Consider the following 18,882-nt stretch of genomic DNA (forward strand, 5'->3'; position numbering starts at 1 on the left):
TTCATGGGTTTGTGGAGAGTTTCTATTTCCTTTGGAAGATTTTGGAGAATTTTCTTGTATATCTTCTTCTATCTGCTCTGTATTTTGTATTTTGGCTCCATAGAATGTGTCCAGAGTCGCCCCTTTCTTCTTATTTTTCTTGGTATTTTGGGGCTTCTGTGCTTCTGTGGAATTTGTCATCTCTGAACGTGGAGGATTGGCTTTTCTTGTCTTTGTCTGGTGATCAGTGGCTTTAGTCCTGGGCAGATGTTGGTTCTATGAGCGTTCCCTGGGTTAAACTGAATATGCCTCACTGGAACTGGAATGGAAGGGTCGGACCACGAGGCCACACTCTCCCCCTGGCTCGCTTTCCGGAAGTTGCCTTCAGAATCCCTGGCCGTGAGGCTGTTTCGTCGGCCTGCGGGGGGATGGGCTGCCGCTTCCCCAAGCTCCGAGAGCACAGACTTTCACTGAGACTTGGATAGCAGGATCCAGCCTGTGAGGCTGTCTTGCCCGCCCTGAGGGTTGCTGTTGTTTTGACCAGCTCTCTGCAGCGGAGGCCCCAGGCAGTAACTTTCACCTGGACCAACGGGCTCTTTGCAGGGGAGGCCCCAGGCAGTAACTTTCACCCGGACCTACCGGCTCTCTGCAGTGGAAGCCCCAGGCAGTAACTTTCACCTGGACTGCGACTTGGGTAGAAGACCCTGAGGGTTGTTGTTCCTCAGACCCTGCTCTCTGAGCCCGGCGGGGCTGCCGCTTCCGGGAGCCTTGGACTCTGCGCTCCTACCCCTGAGGTCCGAGGGATCTCGGGTTCTGGCTTTTAAGGGGAGCCGTACCTTTTGAACCGGGTCCAGGTCCAGGAGGAGGGTTCCCAGGGTCTGTGCTGTTGATCGTTTTGAATTTCGGCGCCTTAGGAGCTTCTAGTTTGAGATCGGTCGGGAAGGGTTTTCCGGAGATCTGAACTTCAGCTTTCTCTAAGCCGCCATCTTAACCGGAAGTCTTCAATAATCATTTTATGACATTTTGTGATCCATATTTTCTCCATCCCTTCCATTCCTTCCTCTTCCCCAAGGCTGCACAAGAATTATTACATAATACATATTTCCATGTTTATCATGGTATGAGAGAAGATATGTATCCCTTACATTAGAAAATAATTCATAAATTAGATAAAGTGAAAAATGGCATGCTTCAATCTGTAGTCAGACTGTCAGTTTCTTCTATAGAAATGGATAGCATGTGGCTAAATCTGAATGGAGGTAGAGGAAATGAGATTAGGATATTTAAGGAACTCTATGTATGCCTGTATGTATACATACATTCACATACATATATATTTCCCTGATATCAGGGCACTAGATGTGGAGATGAAAACTGTGATCCAGACATTGAATTCATTAAGCAAAGAAGGAGGATATTCTGGAATTAAGTGATCAATGTGGACTGGAAAAATATTTGGATACTGTGATCCACAAAGAAGGTGATACTGTTCAGTAAAAGTGGTAAGGAGTAGGATTAGAAGTAGAATTGAAGAGCATGGAATATTCCACTTTCTCCCCCTACAATTAGTTAAATTGGGTGGTATGAAAGGAAGTATAGTCAGTACCTGAAAGGGTGATGAAAAAAGCAGTGTCACCTTGTCTCCATGAGGAGCAAAGATCAAAGGATGGAGAAAGGGAAAAAAGGAGAAAGGAAATTTGCTAATTATGGATAAGGCATTTTAGCCTACATACTGGAACAGATGGGTCAATCTGGAGTGGAATATTATAGAGCTAGGATTGAAGTTGATACTGCTAGTATTTACATCTTTCATGACCCTATTGGTCTAAATAACCATAAGATAAAATCCATTTAGGGAATGACTAATGTTATTCCTTTTGGCAAAGATGCTAACCATTGACAGACTGAGGCAGTATCTCATATAATCTAGTCTTAGAACTCTCCTGGTTACCCTGGGAGTCCCCTGGAATCTTGGACAGACTTCAAACTTTTAAGACAAAGCACCATAGAAATGTAATTTATAAGGCAGATTACTTGAGAGTGTGACTATGTACAGAGTTGCTGCATATGCTTGTGGTCTAGTCTTGTAGAGATTTTGAAATGCATAGAATCTTAAATTAATTTAACTAGGAGGACAATTAGAAGAAGCAGAGTTTAAACTCTCCCAAAAGGGAGAGTTGAGAATATACTGGATCATGCAGCCTTCTCTAGTCATGAATGATTAACTAGGCCCACAAGGAATCTCAGAGTTTGTTGAACATTTCAAACTGTTAACATTATTTTTGCCTTTATGTTGGGCCAAAAATGATCTCCCTGTAACTTCTACTCACTGATGCTAATTTTGTTCTTTAAAGCTATGAAGAATCAGTGTTCTCCATAATAGTCCTCCAGATACTTAATGACAAGAATTATCATTCCTTCTCTCAACTCACCAACTTGTCTTTTTTGTCCAAATTAAATAGCCCTAGTTTTGTCCATTGATGCAAGCCTTTGTGCTACTTATCTTAGGCTAGTCTTTCTGGAAGTAGAGAAAAATCCTTTGTTTTATGTAAATCACAAGGTCATAAAATTTGGAGCTAGAAGAAATCATAGAGTTCATATAATCTAATCTCATTTTACTCACAACAAAGGTTGTGATTATAACTTGTGATTATAACATTCCATCTTGTCATATTTTAGACTATGGGTGGCCAACATTCAATTATTCCATTATTTCAGGGTTCATGACTTAATCAATGTTGGTTCTATCTCCACTGATGTAGGCCACAGTCCTTCTGTACCCTCATAGATATTCTTCAAGAATTTCTACAATTGAAAAAAGATGAAGTTAAATCTTTGATGGTAAAGCCTCTGGTAATTACTTTTTTTTTTCCTGAATTTTATGACTAGTCTTAAGATAAAAGTTATTTAGTCCATCCCTGGACCAGTTCTCAGAAGACTGTCAATATATTGGATAGGTTTTGAAGAACTTTAATTCTTCCAACAATCAGAGTTTGGGGCTTCTAACATTATACAATGAATATCTTCTTGAATGAGTTAACATCTCTCAGGTAATAAGAATGTTGAATTTTTGTTATCTGTAAATAACATATATATGGATTTACTGGATAGTTTACCATTTTATATTGCTATGGGAAACAGGAAAAAATTTGTACATTCTTGCTTTAGAGTATGGTATAGTTCCTCTAAATAAGTTTTCAAATATCTAAAGAATTCTGTGATATCTTTAATTCTTTTATCGATAACTTTTTTAACACACCCCACATCCAAAACAAATTAAGAAAACACATTACTTGTTTATTGAGGTCCCTGTGCATCTACATTTTTCTCTTTAAACAATTTTCCATCATTGGAATTTTTTTTCTATTTGGGCCTTTGGAATGTCATTAACTTTTAAAATTTAATTTAATTTTCCCCAATTACATGTAAAAAGTTTTCAACATATTTCAAACTATATTGAGTCTCAAATTTTCTCCCTCCCTCACCACCTTGAGATGGCAAGCAATCTTATATAGATGTTTCATATGCAATCCTTTATTTTTTTTCCATGTTAATCCTTTGTGGAAGGAAACAAAAAAAAATTAAGAATGAAAAAATCAGTTTGCTTTGGTCTGGATTCAGACTCAATTCTTTTTCACTGGAAGTAGATTGCACTTTTTTTGTCATGAATCCTTTGTGATAGTTTTGGTTCATTGTGTTGCTGGGAGCAGTTAAATTAATCAGAGTTTTTCATTGTAAAGTATACCTGTCACTGTACAGTGTTCTCCTTATTTCTGCTTATTTCACAATGCTTCAGTTCATGTAAGTCTTTTCTGATTTTTCTAGGCTCTTCCTTTTTCTCATTTCTTCCAGCACAATAGTATTCCATCACAATCATATACTATGACTTCCTGAGCCATTTCCGAATTGAAGGTTATCCCCCCCACTTTCTAAATCATTGCCTCCTAAAAAGAGTTGCTTTATATATATATGGAGGTGTATGTGTGTGTGTATATATGTATATATATATATATATATATATACATATATTTGTAGGTCTTCCCCCACTTTTTTTATCTCTTCAGAATACAAAACTAGTAATTGTATTACTGTATCAAAGTATATGAAATGTTTTTTGGGGTGTATAGGTCCAAATTACTTTCCCAAACGTTTGAATGAGTTCACAACTCCCCCTAAAATGCATTGATAACCCAGCTTTCACATATCTTTTCCAAATTTTTCTATTTTCTTCTTCTGTCATAACAACCAATGTTGGTTCATACCCCAGAGTTGTTTTAATTTGTGTTTCTCTGATTAATGGTGTTTTAGAGAATTTTTTTTTTACCCTTACCTTCCATCTTGGAATCAATATTACATATTGGTTTCAAGGCAGAAGAGTGGTAAGGGCTAGTGTTATAGTTAAAAGAGTGGTTGCCTTAAACTGTGACCGTGAAAAATATGGTTTCAAGACTTTGAATAGCCAAAAGCATTAAGATAATTTTTAGTGTCTTGATTTTATATCAAAATAAAGTGGTCCATGGGAAAAATTCCCAAATATGAAATACCCAAGTCAGCTGGGTTTTATGGAGATTGAATTAATACAAATAAAGGAATTAAGAAAAAGGAGAGAGAGAGAAAGATAGTATGAATGGCCTAGGCCAACATGGCCTAGGCCTAAGCCCTAAGAGAGACCAGTCAGTCTTTAATACACTCACCACAAGATCTTTTCCAAGCGAAACTCTAGTGTTCAGAGAGACCCTCCAGTTTAGCTTCTGGGCTGAACTAAGTTCAGCCACTGAGAGAGAGACACAGCAGTCTCCTCTGACTCGTGACCTCCGATTCAGCTTTGGCAAGCTGACCTTCTTCAGTGGCCTTTCTGACCTCCTTTTTTTTTTTAAACCCTTACCTTCTGTCTTGGAATCAATGCTGTGTATTGGCTCCAAGGCAGAAGAGTGGTAAGGGCTAGGCAATGGAGGTCAAGTGACTTGCCCAGGGTCACACAGCTGGGATGTGTCTGAGTTCAGATTTGAACCTAGGACCTCCCGTCTCTAGGCCTAGCTCTCAATCCAGTGAGCCACCCAGCTGCCCCCTGACCTCCTTTTAAAGAGAATTTTCTCCTATGTCACCTACCCTAAGTTTTCACATCTACCAATCACAGTAGACATTTTCACAGGACTGACCATTCTTAATTCTCACCTTAGTAGACTAAACTTTTGAGTAATTCACACCTGAGTAGACTAAAACCTCACACCTCTTGCTAAGCTTGCTTGAACTTTTAGTGACTAATTTGACCTTCATAGGTACTTAGCACCTTTTTGTATTAGATCTAAAAATAGACCCAGCTTAAGGGTTTTAGCTTTATTTTAAGTATGAGTTAAGTACTTTTCATTGTTCAGTAAGGAGTTTACAACTTTATCTTTCCCTAAAGTATGCCTAAGTATGGATGGAGTAATGTTAGAGTTCTCATATTCCTGATGAAGTACCTTCATTGTTTAAAATGGGGAATGGTCTTAACCAAATGTTCTAAGGTAGAGTCTGAGAATTTTTAACATTCACAAGTCTGAGAAATTTTAAGATTCACACTAGGCAATGGGGGTCAAGTGACTTGCCCAGGGTCACAAAGCTGGGAAGTATCTGAGGCCAGATTTGAACCTAGGACCTCCCATCTCTAGACCTGACTCTCAATCCACTTGAGCTACCCAGCTGCCCCCTAGAACATTTTTTTTCATTATCACAGAGTTTAATTACTTTGAGAACTGCCTATTCATATCTTTGATCATTTAACAAATGGGAGTGACTATTCTTATATCTTCAACTCATTTCTTCATGTATTTGAGAAATGAGTCCTATATTAGAGGGATGTATAAAAAATGTTTGCACCATTATACTTACTGTGTATTTCTTTCCATGCTATTTATCTCTGCTTATCTTCTGACCTCCAGTTCCTACAATTTGCCCTCTTTTCTGTCAGTCTCAACCTCTTTCCCTTATACCCTTCCGCTCCTTTTTTTCCTTTACATTAAGATAGCTTTCTATAACCAATTGGGACAATTCTGATGAAAATAAGGTTTACATGCTCTCCTCCCTACCTGCCCCATCTTCCCCTCCCGCAAAAGCTCCTTAATGCTTCTTTTTTTTCCTGTTTTTCTCTTCTTCCTCTTCCCAATGCATTTCTCTTTCTCATACCTTAATTTTATTTTATATTTTATGTCATCCCATTAATTTTAACTCATACCCATGCCCTTTGTCTATGTATACGTCTTCTAACTGCCTTATAATGATAAAGATTTTTGGCATTATGAGAATGATCTTCTCATGTAGGGATGTATACAAGTTATCCTCATGGAATGCCTTTTAATTCTTTTTTCCCATTTGCCTTTTCAGTCTTATATTTGAGAATCAAATTTTCCATTCCACTCTGTGCTTTTCATCAGGAATGTCTGAAAGACCTTTATTTAATTGAATACCTATTCCCCTCTGTCCTAATGGATTATGCTTAGTTTTGCTGGGTAAAGATTCTTAATTGCAGTCCTACCCCCTTTGCCCTGTGGAACATCAAATCTAGGTTATCTGTAGAAGCTACTAAATTTTGTATAATCTGACTGTGACTCCACAATATTTAAATTGTGGATTTTTGACTGTTTGCAGTGTTTTCTCCTTGACCTGGGAGTTTTGGAATTTGGTTATACTGTTACTGGGAGTTTTTCTTTTGGCATCTCTTTCAGGAGGTGATTGGTGGGTTCTTTTGATTTCTATTATGTACTCTGGTTCTAGAATATCACAGCAAGACAATGTATAAGCTCTTTTTAAAAAATAATGGCTTTCAAGTAGCCCAATAATTCTTAAATTATTTTTCCTTGATTTATTTTCCAGATCAGTTCTTTCTTCTGTGAGGTATTTCACACTTTCTTCTTTTTTGTCATTCTTTTGATTTTGATTGTTTATTGATATATCATGGAGTCATTAGGTTTCTCTTGACCAATTTTGATTTTTAGGACATGATTTTCTTAAGTGAACATTTGTACCTCCTTTTCTATTTGGCCAGTTCTACTTTGTAAAGAGTTCTTTTCCTTGGTGAATTTCTGTACCTCTTTTTCCCGGGGGCCAATGTTGTCTTTCAACAAGTTTTTCTCTTCAATGTATTTTTTTCTATCTTTTTTCCATTTGACCAATTCTCTGTTTTAAAAACTTTTTCTCTTCTTTGGTTCCTCAAATCCAGTTTTATCTGTTAAACAAAAATAACAACACAGTTATTAATACAAGACAAGAAGGCAATAGTTACTCTATAATTGATAAAAGGAGAGCTCCTGAAGATGTATGAATAATTTGGATCCACAGGCCTAGTATATTATTCCTCTATTATTTATCAGCTTCTCTACTTTCTTTTCTGTTTCTTAGTTGTTCAGAACATCTATACTGTACTTTCACACTAGTATTACAACTTTTTCCTTCTATTGATCTTTACCCAAATTTTCTTCACTGGGCTTCCTCTTGTTAGTTTCTGTATTTCCTCATAAGATTAGATTCCAGGTACAAGTCCCCATTCTACAAATTCTCAGTGACATATTAATTGATATCTCCTAGCTCTACTAGTCTAGTATTTTGACAGAATGACAGTGACATTGGTGGTCCCAAATTCAGTTTAGAATTATAGAATGGATGTTTAAAATAATTGCTAAATCCTTATTCCACCTACATACCTAGATATTCACTTTCCTCTTGGGGAGGGAATAAATGAATGTACTAGAAAGTGAAATTGAAGATGCATAGGGATTAATTATACACACTTATTGTGTGTTTATATGTGTGTATGTGTGTGTGTGTATCATCTAGGTGACCCAGTAGATGAATTGCTGGGTGTGGAGTTAGGGTGGCTCATCTTCCTTAATTCATGTCAGGTCTCATACACTTAGTAGCTGTGTGACCCTATGCAAGTCATTTAACTGTTTGACTCAGTTTCCTCATGTGAAAAATGATTTGGAGAGGAAAATTGCAAACTACTCAAGCATCTCTGCCAAGAAAATTCCAATATGGATGTAGAAAGAGTTGAATGAAAGACTGAAAAACAGGTGAATAATTCTCCTTCTCTCTGTCTCTGTCTCTGTCTCTCTCTCATTCTAAAATGTGCACATATAGCATTTGAGTCTTAAGAAGACTCTTTGCAATACAGTACTGTCTGAGGACTTGCCATTTTGATCATCTTCCTCTTCCTGATCTTACTGGTTCCATCTCTATTTTTTATAAAGTACACTGATCTCTCCTATTAGTTTCATATTATTCCATTTTTTACCATAAGTATTTATTTATACATCAAATACTGCTGTAATTTTAATGAAATAGTAAGACATAATCAGATTAAAACACTTTACAACATAGTCAAAGAAGGGGGAAGAAGCACTCTTTCCTAAATCATTTTCAATATGGGAATCATTAAACCACTGAAATATCTCTAAAGCTTATCATAACTAAATATCTTTCCCTTTCCAAAATTAATTTCCATTTCTTTACACCCAAACCTTCCAAACTTCCCTTTTTTTCTGGCCTTGTTTCCAGGATCCTTCAAAATTCTCATGTTTGCTACCTTTGCATTATTGTGGACTCCTCCCTTTCCTTCAATTCAGAAATCCAATCAGCCTCCAAATTTACCATTTTCACCTTCACATTTCTTTTATATGATCCTTTTTCTTCACTAATACAGGTACCCCTTTACTTTAGGCCCTTATAACTTCTTGCCTAGATTATAATTACCTCTTAACCATCCTCCTAGGTTTTCATCTCTCCCCATGTCAGACATTCTACAAACTGATACCAAAGTAATTTTAAGAACAAATCTCACCATGTCATCTCTAGTGATTTCTTATTACCTCCAAGATAAGATTTAAACTCCTTTGTTTTGCTTTTAAATCCCTTCAAAACCTGTCCCCTTGTCTTTCCAGTCATTGGGCATTAGTTCCCCTCTGGAACTCTTTGATCTAGCCAAAGTACCCTTTTTTTTTTTATTACTTGCACATAACACTCCAATTCTTCATGCCTTTGAATTGGCTATCCTCCATTCCTAGGCTGCACTCCCTTCTTAGCTCCAACTAATAGAGTTTCTGTCTTTCTTTAAGGTGTATTAATTAATTTTACATTTATGTATGTATAATGTGCACATGTGTATATAGTATGTATATATGTACAATATGTGTATAAAACATACTTGTTCCCATTCAAATATAAGCTCATTGTGAATAGGAATTCTTTTATCCTTTATACTTTTATTCCCAGGATCTAGCCAAGTTGTAGGCACCTCATAGATAATTAATGAATCTTTGCTGATTGACTGATTCTCACATTACATTATCTGATCTGTGACTGCATAAGAAAGTCCATGGTGATCTATACCTACTCCACCCAGCTTGCCTCTCTCTCTAGTCTATTTTTATTCTTGCTTTCTGATTCAAGGTAGATTAGTAATAAAGCTTTCCAAAAGAATCATGTATATGTCTCAGACAATCTTCTGGTGCAAAGACTGTATGCAAGCAAACAAGTTGGTAGCTGTGAAAAGATAGTTCAGAGAAAATACAGAAATGAATGAACTTATATAGAAGTTGATCTGATTCAACCTAATTCAGGGGAATATCCACTAAACTTGGGCAGAATTCTTTTTGTTTGTTTTTTTTCACAAGCTTATACATCCACCTCAGGATGTATTTTCAGTGCTAGAACCATTATTTCTAAATAATCCATTACAGGATACATAAGAAACTAGGAATTCAGTTAACCAAAAGTTAACCTTGTGATACATTCATCTTTTTCTAGCTGTAATATAAGCTGCCTAGGAATTCAAGCATAATCATGTGCAAATGTCAATTTTAATGAGTGCCTTTGTGCGAAACTTCTAGAAAATCAGGAAAATCTTTAAATCTTTTGGCTTAGGATAAGTTAGATACTTCCCTAAAGGGAATCTGCCAGTTTTGACACCCAAAGGTACAGATACTTTAAGGTATTTCACACTGAAGTATAAATCAAGGCCAATACAGGACATGGACAATACAGAGAGAATGAGATGACTATATTTTTTTTTTTTAGCATCCATGAGAAATCCTACATGCATAGTTACCACAGTAGCCATCCTAGTAATAATAGCAGCTAGAAAATAAAAATGCTTTCTTGAAGATGACTAATTTCTGAAGGGCAACCATTGTCTTAAGAAGAGTTTGTATATGGCAAAAGTCAGTAATGTTAGACAATTTGAGCAAATTCCTCTTGAGGATTTGGACCTCCACCTCTAACCCTGGCCACTACCTTTTAGTCCTTATCCTTCTTTATTTCTCTGCAGCATTTGACACTATTGACCACCATATCCTCCTCAACACTCTTCTCCCTGGAATTTCGAGGCACTGGTTCTCCTCCAGACTACCTGGCTTCTCTTTTTCAGGTTTCTTCACTTGATCATCAAGCATCTCCTTATATTTGTGTATTTCAGCATTATTACCTGGGCCTTATTTTCATGCCTTTCTCAACCTCGGTAGATAATGTTCTGAGAGGTACATCAATCACCTCTATGCAAATAATCCCCAGATCTATCCATCAAGTTCCTGTTTCTTTCTTGAACTCCAGGCTCATCTTGTCAGCTGTACATGGGAGTTCTGTAAGTAGATATCCTATCTTCATTCAAATCTAATATTCAAAGCAGAACTAATTACTTGTATCCAACACATCTTCCCGCTCCTCCTCAGTACTTGGCTCTATGTGTACACATGGCAACCCCCTAATAAATACTTGATGAATAAATGATTGATTCTCTTTCCACAACAAATATCTCTTCTATACCCTTATCTCCACTCAAGCATCCCTTGATGTTAAGGCTTTTATCACCTCTAACTCAGACTATTACTACAAAAACCTATCTGCCTTTTATTTTTCACCACCTCTTAGTTTCCTTCTTTTTCCTCAAAATTTCGCTCAAATTCTCTTTTCTGCATATCATTCCATGTCTGCTCTTCTCCTCAAACGCTAGTGTTTTTCCCTTTTCAAAACATAATTTTATTTACTTTGTATATATATTATATAATACCAAAGTATTGACATTATTTTCCACATGAAAACACTAATTGAGAGTGGCACTGTTTTTGACTTTCTCCAGTACCCCAGTACTATGTACAATGTCTAGCACATTGTAATTATCTAATACTTAATTTGCTAACTGACTAGTGGTAGCATTCCCCCCTCACTGAAAGGCATTAATGAGAAAGCTGATGACTACATCTGGGCTACTAGATAGAAGTGATTTCTGTCCAGATGGAGCCTGGAATAAGTAGCCTTTGCAGTCCTTCAAAATTTAATATTCTATGAACCTTTTTGATTTTTCTATTCATAGGAGACATTTTACAAATCACATAAAATATTTGGCTATAGGCTATATTATCTGCATAGAAAATAAAGTGAATCAAGAATGTCTAATAATCAGACTAAACATGTTCTAGAGCTAGGTAGACAACAGAGGTGACTACTCTCTGTGTGCTTTTTGTCTTTTGGAGACAATAAATTGGGTCCAGAATTGAATAGGAAAAGGAGAAAGTGGACTAATTACATTTTGGAACTTATGCAATGTTTCCAATGACCCTCAGCTTCTCCCTAAATTATTCTTTTTTATGTCATTGTTCTTCCCATGATGTTGGATGGCTTTGAGTTGTAGAAATCAATGATCTCTATAAAATATAATTTATTTTATTTTTTTTTTACATTTTAAATAAAAAAAAGTTTTGCATGAATAAATATAAAGATTAGGACAGCAGAAAATTTTGATAGCTTTTTTGACAGTTTTTCAGGTACATGTCTTATATCTAAATATATATATATATATATATACATATATATGTAACTTCATTGAATTTATAAGAAAAAAAGCCATTCCTCAAATGAGAGATGATCAAACAATATGAATAGAGAATTTTGGGATGAAGAAAATAAAGCTATATGTAAATATATGGAAAATGCTTTAAATGACCATTGATTAGAGAAATACAAATCAAAATAACTCTGAGAACTTATTTCACACCAATCAAATTGACCAAAATGATCAAAGGGTAAAAAAAAGTGTTAATATGGAAGGAGATATGGAAAAATGGAAACACTAATACACTGTTGATAGAACTATAAAATGATCCAACTATTTTAGAGAACAATCTGGAATTATGCCCATAGTTTAAAAAGTATGTATACCTTCTGACCCATCAATACCACTATAAGGTTTATTTCCTATGGTGAGCAGGGAAAAAGGAAAAAAAAATATAGTAGCTCTCCTTGATGCAGTATAGAAATTGAAGGGTTGCCCATCATTTGGGGAATGGCTGAACAAATTGTGGCGTATATTGTGAAGAATTCTACTCTGCCATAAGAAATCATTAACAGATTAATTAAAAAAAACATGGAAAGACCTATATCAAGTTATTGAGAATGAAATAAGCAGAATCAAGAGAAAATTATATTCAACAACAGAAATATTGTTTTTGAATGTCCAATTTCAAAGAAAGAATTAATGAATTAAAATAAACCAGACATAGTTTTATATGCCCATATCTTTTTTTGCCAAATGATACTTTCTGTAATGGGAGAGATAGAATTACCTGGGTATTTTAATGGGATGAATAAACAGATAAATAAGTATAAATTTTATAGAGTTAAAATTATGGGAGCCCCAAGGAATAAATTATGTGATGTGTTGTGGATGTGAGTAGGCTGCAGCATATTACAAAGAGGATCAGACAACTACAACAGTTATACAGTGGACATGCCCTGTTATGCACATATGATGTTATGAGATCTTTAAGAGAGTGCACAGACTGTTGGATAAAATACCATGGTAACAACATTTAGTAAGAGATCCCTATGTATCAAGACACTTTCTTAAACTCTAAGTATACAAATGCAAGCAAGAAGAAAAATAATTCTTGCCCCTAAGGAGATTACATTTAAATGGGGGAAGTTAACCTGTAATAGGGAACTGAAAGGTGAGTGAAGGTACCCATGAAAAAAGCATTGTGTTGAATTTCAGAGAATGAGAAGCAGAGACAGGAAGGGAATGAAGGATTAATTGAATTGAAGGATATCTGGACTGAATCAATATCCAAAGTGGAAACCCTTGATAGAACTCAACAATGAGAAAATGGGGTCAAAGTGGAAGGATACTCCAGAATGAGAGTGAGAACACAAGGCACTAAGAGAAGTTCCAAGGTAAGAACACAATTAAGCCATGGTGGCAGACACAAGAAGGGAAGGAGGAACTGACAAATAGTTTTTATATGAAGTCATAGATAGAAATCACACAGTATTAAAATGAAATGGAGAGGTTTTGATCTGAATCACTGGAGGGAATACTCACCTTGATGATACACAGCTTCATTGAACACCAAAGTATGCCTTGGTAAAGGAAAAAATTCTCAGTATACTATGAGGAAAGTCTTCAGTTCAGACACCACTTCTCATTAACTAGTTGTGCATTCATGGACAATTCATTCAGCTTCTCTCTGATTCTGTTTCCTCATGTAAAAATGAGGACAACAATACAAAAATTACTTTCCTCAAAGGGCTGTTATGGGGTTCAATCAAGGTAAGGTATGTGAAGTATTTTGCAAATCTTAAAGTGTTGTGGAAATATCATTTATAATAAATTCCAATTCTTTCATTTTATCACTGAACAAATCTGGGAGATACAGAGAGGAAAACTGTATGAACTATTAAATAGTAGAGATTAGACTCAAAACTGGTTCTCTTTCCACTTGCTGCCTCAGTAGTTTGTTACCTTAATTTCCTCACTTAAAGCTCAAAAAACTAGAGGACTCTAAATCTAAGAGCTATTTTGTGACTGAAGGGTAAATGTTCTTGCTGAATGAAATATTTGGAAAAATATTCTATATAGTCACCATAAATTAGAGGAAAAATTGTACTCAGAGAATATAAAATGATCTTAAAACAAAAATGAGAAAGGTTATACCCCCTCTACACTGCTGCTAGGAACATGAAGGAAAGTCTAAATTTTCTTCATTGCTATTTGCTTCTTAGGAGAGTCAACAGAAGAACCTCAGAACCAGAGGCAGCTGGGTGGCTTAGTGGATTGAGAGTCAGGCCAGAGATAGGAAGTCCTGATTGCAAATCTGTCCTCTGACACTTCCTAGCTGTGTGACCCTGGGCAAATCCTTTGATTTCATTGCCTAGCCCTTACTCCTCTTCTGCTTTGGGACAAATCCACAGTATTAATTCTAAGACAAATGAAAGAGTTTCATTTATTCATTTTTTAAAAGAAAATCCTCAGAATCCAGCCAAGGAAGTAGAATTGGAGAAATTCCAGCCAAACCTAAAATAAGGGTTATGCTTTTTGTGAATGAGCATATCATCACTTCAGCTCAAGGATTCAATTGAGTATGATGCCAGAATTAACAGATCATAACTGCCATCTAGAAGTGAATCCATCCCTGTACCTTAATATGCTAGACCTGTAATCAGGAAGCCCTGAATTCAGATTCAGCCTCATACACATTCTCACTGAATGAATAAAGGTAAGGAACTTAACCTCTGCCTTGCTCAGTTTCCTTTCATCTATACAATGGGTATAATAATAGAACTCTTTCCTACTATGCTACCCTTGCTGAAGATAAAATGACATAGCATTTATAAAGGACTTTGCAGACTTTAAAGTGCTTTATAAATTATAATCATCATCTTTACCACCACACTACTATTAATATTTGTCAATTGCTATTACCTTGTGGTTTTGGGCAAAGTATTTCTACTTAGTCCTCAGTTTCTTATCTTTCCAGTATTGATGTTAGACTAGCTGACTTTTGTAGTTTCTTCCAGCTCCAAACCTAGGCTTCTATGATCCGATGAATAACAGTGTTTCTAAGGAAAAATGATTTCATAGTTCAAATTTCAGATTCAGAAACCCAACCAATTATCATGGAAATAGAATGGGGGATTTTATCATAACCAAAACCCTCTGGAAAAAATAAACTCGAATACAGGACTACAATCCCCATGAGTCTTTGCTCCACTTCCCCAGAATGCTTTGTAATCTCACCTGGGCTGAGGTCGAGAAGGTATTTAAGCTATTTAAGCTGATCCAAAGGCTTTTGAGGGGCTTGGGCTCTTGGACTTCCGCTTTGGGGCAGGCCTGGCTTTTTTTCATAATGTACGTGAGGTTGTGTCTAGGCCTCTCTATGGCCTGGACACGTGTCTCTTATCCTGTATTTTCTTTAATCCTTAACCTTCAATAAACCTTTAAAAAATATAATACACCTTGCAGAGAGAAACTAACTTCTACCTGCCTCAGATGCCTCAGTCTCCCCATATTCCTAAATTTTAAATGTTACAGATGGCGACCACTAGATTGGATGAGAACTTCTCAAAAATTTTTTAGCCTAGAGAATTTTTTTTAAAAGCCACGATTCTCCAAGATGCTTTTTAGAAAACTATTTTGATCAGCTCCTGCCTGTGGCCCGCTCCGGCTCCTGCTTCTGCTCCTGGTCTCTCACCTGATGGCTCCCGGCCCGACCCACCCCGGCGGTCTGTTTCTCACCCATCTGGCCTCCGACCCAGACGACTCATCACCCCAGCCCCAGACCCAGGAGCGTGACCCCAGTGGGCTCATCACCCAGATCCTTGGAGCAGATTGCTGAGGACTCATTGCGACCAGCTGGTAACAGTATTGGCCACATGGGTGGAGGGGAGAGATGAGAGGGAAAGGAGAACGGGTAATTTTCCCTTAGGCTAAGCCTCCACGTGGATGGGGGTATTGGCCACAGGGGTATCAGAGCAGGGGAGAGGGGAAAGAGAGACTAGAGGAGAAGAAACAGATCTTTTCAAACAGAAATCTAAAAAGCAATGGGTTTAAAAGGATACCTTTTGACTGTTCTGGTAATAGCATTAACTTCACCTGAGTGTCAGAGAGAAGATTCAACTAACTTTGAAGGGGAAAATGGGTTGCCCAGCGAACTGGGAACCAGGCCCAGAGACAGGAGGTCTCTAGTTAAAATCTGGCCTCAGATACTTCCCAGCTGTGGGGCCCTGAGCAGACCCCTTAGACCCCATTGCCTAGCCCTTACCACTCTGCCTTCTGACAATAGACATTTAAATGGATAAACCCCCAAGGAACTTTGAAGAGACTAAAGGCTATATTCTAAGGCATTTCAGACTCCAATGGTTTATAAAAATCTGTATTCTATTGCATTTTTTGTTATGGTTTAACTGTGATTTTAAGTTCATATATTACTGGATTTAATATTATTCTGTGAACTGAAGGTTGATTGAATTTATTTTGAATGTACTGAGTTTTGAAATTCTGTTGTTTTCCCCTATAACTGTGTTGAACAAATATTATTGTGAATAAGCCCATATATGAAAAAACAGCTTTTTTCTATTTTGCTGAGGATAGATGGACTTCAGAACTGGTTATAATTGTATTAACAACCTTTGGAAATTTTAATGTGCTAAATACCTCAATGATTTTAAGGGCTTTTTAAATATGATTTTTGGAATTTTTTTTAACAATCTGGTTATTTTTGCCTGCCCTAAGGCCCATTAGCTGAAGTGAAATACATTTTATAACCCCCAACCTTCCCGCATTTCTAAATATGTGAATGGAAGTTGGGCAGTTATTCTCAGGGCATTTGTATCCCTAAAAGCCTCCAAAAAGGAGCATCCCTTTATTTATACTCTTTAGCTCACTATTTTACTTCTACCAGAATGATATTTCTTGATTATGTTCTAAACCCAAGATGAGTTTTACTTTGTTTAAAAAAATATGTTTAAATACCAAGGTTGAAAGATTGCTATGTTTGTAAAATTTGTGACAAATATCCATCAATTCATAGCTTTTAAAAATGTCATACAGCAACTTATGTGAAATATGAAAGTGTGTTTGTTTGCTATTGTAATTAATTGGGCTATTGAAAATTTTGGGGATTTTGGTAACTACATATTTGTACTACTGTATTTTTAAAGATGAAAAAAATTGTTAACCTTGTTCAATTCATTTGCCTTCTACTCACAGTGATCATGGCCAGATATTAAGAGGAAATGGATCTCATTTTTGGTGATAAAGTCTTGCATTCTATATTTTCTTAGCTGACACAGAGTGTCAATGATTATAAGCTATACTTTTTGAATTTTTTAAAGCTCTTTTATTATTATATTTTTCTTGCATGTGCAATATACTTTTTCAGTTTTTTTTTATTATTTTTCCTCTCCTTTTTATATTTGAAGCACATGTCACCAGCATTAAGATTTTCTTTAACCTTTTGATTCTTCAGTACTACAAGTGTAAGATACATTTGTCAGAGCATGCCCAAAAAGCTTGTGACTATAAAAATGATGCCACTAATTATTTAAATAAATTATGGGACTTTGCTTAATGATTCTGTTTGATTCCAGGACAAGATATACACACAAGAGCCATTTCACAGAGCCAAAGAAAGGCCAATCCAGGATGGATTGATGCACTTCTAGGCCAATACAAAGGTCTTGAACCTAGTGTGAAGACTCGAGGTTACTATGTTTAACATGTGTTAAGACATAAGCTTTCCTTGTGTCCACACTCACTCTGAAGATACTCACAGACGAGTATCCTCAAAACCTTGGCTCCTATAATCTGGTCCCCTTTTCTACCTTTCTGTAGTCCTGGCTACTGACTGGGTAAATGCCTCATTGCTTAGATCATTTTGATTGGGCCCTGATTCAAGGACCTGTTATAGATTTATTTTTCTTTTACTTGGAATTTTTACACATGAGACTTTGATAGTCTATATTTTCATCCAGAAATTTTTTCTTTTCTTTTTGATTTTTCTGTTGTCTTTTTAATATCTCTTGCCAATTGATTCACATACCTCAGCCATGCATCCCTAAGTGATCCTTTTTTTTTATATCACCCTCTTAAAGGGGGGAATGTAAAAAAAATATCATTATTTAAATGGCAAAGTTTAAATTCCTTTTGAGAAGAATTTTAGGTAAAGAAGATGCTACCTCTCTGAATCCAGAACTGAACTGTTGGAGAAGCCACCATGAAGAAGCCTCCAGACCACAAGTTGCACAAAATTGAACTTTGGGTGTGGTTGATTGAACATTTATTTGTATATATACTTTCATGCCAAAGGGGACTGCCCCCTAACTGGCTTTTTGTCAATGCATTCAGCAACTATTGGTTTTATTCTTTTGTTTCTCTTATCCTCAAATTATTGTAATCTTTAAATTGATTATGTTTTAATGATCCTTTGGAAAAAAATTAATTTTTTTCAAACTATCAAACAGAGGAATGTAAAAAATAAACTCGAATACAGGACTACAATCCCCATGAGTCTTTGCTCCACTTCCCCAGAATGCCTTGTAATCTCACCTGGGTTGAGGTCGAGAAGGTATTTAAGCTGATCCAAAGGCTTTTGAGGCGCTCGGGCTCTTGGACTTCTGCTTTGGGGCAGGCCTGGCTTTTTTTCATAATGTAGGTGAGGTTGTGTCTAGGCCTCTCTATGGCCTGGACACGTGTCTCTTATCCTGTATTTTCTTTAATCCTTAACCTTCAATAAACCTTTAAAAATATAATACTCCTTGCAGAGAGAAACTAATTTCTACCTGCCTCAGATGCCTCAGATGCCTCAGTCTCCCCATATTCCTAAATTTTAAATGTTACACCTCTAAGTATTCTCTAATTTATCTTGCTTAATTTTTGTCCAGAAGGCTAACAGGAGAGACTGAAATTAAGAATTAGAAATGAATGTTAAAATGTAACTATTCAATTTCAGTAGTTACATTCTTTACCTTTTCTAGGAGGAATGCAAAGTAGGCCCCAAACTTTTTTCTAATCTATCGTCTAAAGGAAAAAGAGTTATCTGAGGTACCCATTGGGACTTAGACACATATTCAAAAGATATAGTGTCATGTAGAAGAAATTCC

Source organism: Monodelphis domestica, chromosome 1 (genome assembly GCF_027887165.1).
Source record: "Monodelphis domestica isolate mMonDom1 chromosome 1, mMonDom1.pri, whole genome shotgun sequence".
Classification (NCBI taxonomy): Eukaryota; Metazoa; Chordata; class Mammalia; order Didelphimorphia; family Didelphidae; genus Monodelphis; species Monodelphis domestica.